General features: G+C 33.6%; 1 pseudogene; it reads left to right on the forward strand.

Moving 5' to 3' along the window:
* The first annotated feature begins 4006 nt into the window (after positions 1–4006).
* Positions 4007–4836, forward strand: LOC127444284 (cytochrome P450 2U1-like; annotated as a pseudogene).
* The last annotated feature ends 351 nt before the right edge of the window (positions 4837–5187 follow it).

The raw sequence follows: 5187 nt of genomic DNA on the forward strand, positions 1-5187 counted from the left end.
AAAAATCACATAAATGTTGCATAAAAGTAATCCATACGACTCCAGTGGTTAAATGTAGGTCTTCAGAATAGATATAATAGGTGTGGGTGAGAAACAGATCAATATTTAAGTCTTTTTTACTCTAAATCTCCACTTTCACATTCTGAAAGTGGAGATTTATGGTAAAAAAAAAAAAAAAAAAAAAAAAAAGGATTGAAATATTGATCTGTTTCTCAACCAAAGTGAATGGATAGCTTCAGAAGACATAGATTTAACCACTGGAGTTGTATGGATTACTTATATTATCCACCGTTACGATTCGGCTATGATAGATGATCCTATGATAGGAGCGCAATGAATTACATAAACAATAGCATTATTGTGCTAACAGGTGTGTGTACATGTGCTGAAAGTTCATTAGAAATTTTGAGAGTTTGTTCATTTCTATTTAGCATCTTTTTTGTGAATGCTTCACGTGTTTTGAGATGGCATTATTACTGAGTATAAAAAGGAACGTTTTATTTTTTTTTTTCCTGAACTGTCTGTGAGTAGTGACGATGTTTTCAACTGTTTTCATGCTGTGATGCTAAATGGATAAATTCTACAGTGGAAGACCATAATTATTAGATGAGACATGTACAGTAGTGAGATGTTTTATCACTTTGAAATTAACTGTATTCTGATTTTCCTCTGCCCTGCATTTTTCCTGCCTGCAATTCACTTTCTTTTGAGTGTCGTTGCAGAATGTGCATGCCTTCCCTTAAGGGGAAAATGTTATTTGGAAAACAGTGTGGATATTAATTCAGTATCAATTACATTTATTTGTACAGCTAGTGCTTTTAATAATACATACTGTTTTATAGTTGCATTACAGAGAACATTGAACTTTAGTGTACAATGTTTATAATGTATGTCCAAATAAATATGTTTATTTGTATTGCATGTAGTTCTTTTGTACAGTTTATTGTGTGGCTGCTAATACATCATTATTTCCTACACAAGAACAATAAATTCAATCTATCAACAGGATCAGTTGTTTAACCCGTTAATCTTTTAATCTGTGTGCACGTCATGTTTAGAATACATTAGGTTTACTGTAGGCTACATCACAGGCCCATTTTTTCTATCCTGTGGCTACTTTTTTTTCACATTGTAACTGTTATTGGTTAACGTTCTTTACAGAACAGATGTCATATTAGATCAATGGCTAATGCACAACTGCTTTTTTTTTTTTTACATTTTAGAATAATAGTAAAGTCATCAAAACTATGGAATAACATAAATGGAACTATGGGAATTATGTTGTGACTAAACAAAATCCAAAATAAATCAAAACTGTGTTTTATTTTAGCATCTTCAAAGTAGTCACCCTTTGCCTAGAATTTGCAGACATGTACTCTTGACATTTTCTCAACCAACTTCTTGAGGTATCACCCTGGGATGCTTTTTAAACAGTATTGAAGGAGTTCCCATCTATGTTGGGCACTTATTGGCTGCTTTTCTTTATTATTTGGTCCAAGTCATCAATTTCAAAAACTTTTTATTTTTTTTTTTTAATAACATTTTAGTTTTATAATTAAATAAACTACTATGGTGGCACAATTATATTTTTGTCTACAAACCTAATTTCAAACATTTAAGCATACGCCTTCAAATCAAAAGATTTTTCAGATCATGAGAAACATTTCAGTCAAGTGTTTCAAAACTTTTGACAGGTAGTGTATATCCAAGAGCAACATACTGGATGTAATAATGAATATTGATTCTGTTTTGGGGATCATAGAAGAAAAATTCACAATATATATATATATATTTTTTTTATGCTTGCAAAAAACAGAGTAGAATAGAATAGATCAGAATGGCATTGTACAGAATAGATTAAAGTAGAGCTGAATAGAACATAGCAGAATAGAACAGAATAGAAAAGTCCCATTTGTGGGCCTGGTTATATACAGTATATCCAAGAGCATGCTGGATATAATTCACAATATTATATTTATCATAGAGCAAAAGTTTAATATGCATTTTATTACAAAATTATTCTTGTGAAGCTTCCAAAAACAGAGCAGAATCAAGTAGAATATAGAAGAATTGAACAGAATAGAATAGAATAGAATAGAATAGAATAGAATAGAATATTCACGTTTGGGCCTGGTTACAAACAGTATATCCAAAGGCAACATACTGGAAATAATACAGATTATTTATACTGGCAATTATAGAATAAAAGTTTGATACTAACTTTATTAAAACTTTAAGCTTCCAAAAGAACAGGGCAGAATAGAAAAGAATAGAGCAGAATAGAACAGTGCTGAACAGAATAGAATAGAATAGAATAGAATAGAATAGAATAGTCACATGTTTAGGCCTGGTTACAAACAGTATATCCAAGAGCAACATACTGGAAATAATACAGATTATTTATACCGGCGATCATAGAATAAAAGTTCAATATAAACTTTATTACAAAATTTTTCTCATTTAAGCTTCCAAAAGAACAGGGCAGAAAAGAATAGAATAGTACAGAACAAGATAGAATACAACAGTTCAGAACAAGATCAAATAGAATAGAGCAGAATAGAACAGTGCAGAACAAAATAGAATAGAATAGAATAGTCACATGTCTAGGCCTGGTTACAAACAGTATATCCAAGAGCAGCATTCTGTACTGGATATAATACAGAATATTAATTCCATATTGTCGGTCATAGAATAAAAGTTCAATATAAACTTTATTACAAAATTCTTCTCATTTAAGCTTCCAAAAGAATAGAACAATAGAATAGAATAGAATAGAATAGAATAGAACAGAATAGAATAGAACAGAACAGTGCGGAACTAAATAGAATAGAATTAGAAACAGTATATCCAAAGAACAACATACTGGATATAATACAGAATATTAATATCATATTGGTGATCATTGAATAAAAGTTCAATATAAACTTTATTAAAAAAAGCGTTCTCATTTAAGCTTCCAAAAGAACAGGGCAGAATGGAACAGAATAGCATAGAGCAGAATAGAACAGTGCAGAACAAAATAGAATAGAATAGAATTAGTGCTTTCAGTCGATTAAAATGTTTTAATTTTAAAAGTGCAGAAATTTGACACTATATATACTTTTATAATTAAATTATTTCCATTTTAGGAAGAAACAAAACAATATTTATCAATATAATGCTTTATTAACATTTTTAAACAAATCCTTCCACAATATTAAGATCTGCTTTGTTACAGCAATCATGAAGCTGCATTCATGCTTCACATCAGAGTGTCAACGCCTGCATCGCGCGCCGCTTTATACTCACCATGAAAAGTGCTTGCAAACAAACACACTTACAAAGGCTGAAAAATACTTGATTTCTATCACAAGTCCCATCTGGGCTTGTTTTATACACCAAATAGCACTAATTAACGCGTTAAACTTTTTGAATAAATCGCATGCGTTGACATGTTAATTCTGACAGCTCCAAATAGAATAGAATAGAATAGAATAGAATAGTCAAATGTCTAGGCCTGGTTAGAAACAGTATATCCAAGAACAACATACTGGATGTAATAAAGAAAATTGATTCTATATTGATGAATTATAAATTTTTTAAGATTCCAAAAACAGAGTTAAATAGAATAGAATAAAATAGAACAGAATAGAGCAGAATGGCACAATGCAGAACAGAATAGAATAAAGTAGAATTACATAAACATAGCAGAATAGAATAGTCTCATGCATGAGCCTGTTTGCATATTATTAAGAGCAACATACTGTATGTAATAAAGTATATGAATTCCTTACTGGGCATTATACAATATTATTTCAATATAAACTTTGTTAGAAAGGAAGCTGAGTAGAATAGAACAAAGAAGAACAGAGCAGAATATAACCATTCAGAATAGAATAGAAAAGAATAGAAAAGGATAGAATAAAATAGTCAAATGTCTGGGTCTGTTTTCATATATCGTCTCCAGCATGGGAGACGGCGTGCTAACAAGGAGGCTTAAGGCTACAGCCCCTAGTGTCAGATGCTAATGCGCACACTGCACACCACGTACCAGCTGGCTACCGCTACACTCACCTCCACTAAACCTCACTACCATCCGGGCCACGGCACCACTGTAACCGGTCCTGCTCAACCCACTCCGAGCGAGGTTTGAACCGGCGTCTCTGGCATGGGAGGCGGGCATGCTAACAAGGAGGCTAAAGGCTACAACCTGTAGCGTCAGTCGCTAGTGTGCCTCTTGAGGCCAGGGGAGTGAGGTTTAAACACATTGCACAGCACGTACCAGCTGGCTACCGTTACATAAACATGAAGGCCTGACCATGATTAAAACAGAGCTGCAGAGTCTAAATGAGAAAGCAGGGGCTTCTGGTGTCAATCTAACCCCTCTAATCAGCAATGCTGTCTCCAATGTCATCTCCTCAATGAGTATGGGTCAAGGTTTTCAACACCAGGACCAGGAGTTTCAGACCATGTTGGATCTCATGGCTCATGGATTGGAGATTAGCATCAGCAGCTCCATTTTGCTGATCAACAATTTCCTCTGGCTCTAATACCTGCCCTGCCGAGTTTTCAGGGAGCTGGGGCGAGAGGAGCTTGATATCACAGTGTTCTTAAAGAAAATCATAGCAAGTCACAGGGTCACGCTGGATCTGGAGAATCCCAGGGATTTCATAGATATGTATCTGGTGGAGATGCTGGCCCAGGAAGCGGCAGGTACAAGATCAGAAGAGAGCAGGTTTATACATCATTGGAGACCTCTTCATTGCGGGCATTGATACTACCACAAATAGTGTGCTATGGAGTATACTCTATATGTGCTTGTATCCTGATGTGCAAGGTAAATGCACCAGCATTTAATAACATAGACATTGCAGTTATCGGATGTTAGCAGTAGAGATCATTTACAATTATAATTTAAGGTAAAAGTGAATACAATTGAGTTAGCTATGTGAACTTTTGTTTAAAAATCCATAACTCTTTTATTGATATTAAAGACTTTGTCCACAGATGTTATCCAAAGAGAATATATATCTAAGCTTAAAGAAATGGTTCTCCAAAAATGTATGTCGTTCCAAAACTGTATGCTGTTATTTTGTCTGTGGAACACAAAAGAATAATTTTTAAAGAATTTTCACGCAATTACAACAACAGTTCATATTTACCATGTCTGTCAAAAAGGACAAAGAAATACACCATAAAAGTAGTCCA

Source organism: Myxocyprinus asiaticus, chromosome 7 (assembly GCF_019703515.2).
Source record: "Myxocyprinus asiaticus isolate MX2 ecotype Aquarium Trade chromosome 7, UBuf_Myxa_2, whole genome shotgun sequence".
NCBI classification, from domain to species: Eukaryota; Metazoa; Chordata; class Actinopteri; order Cypriniformes; family Catostomidae; genus Myxocyprinus; species Myxocyprinus asiaticus.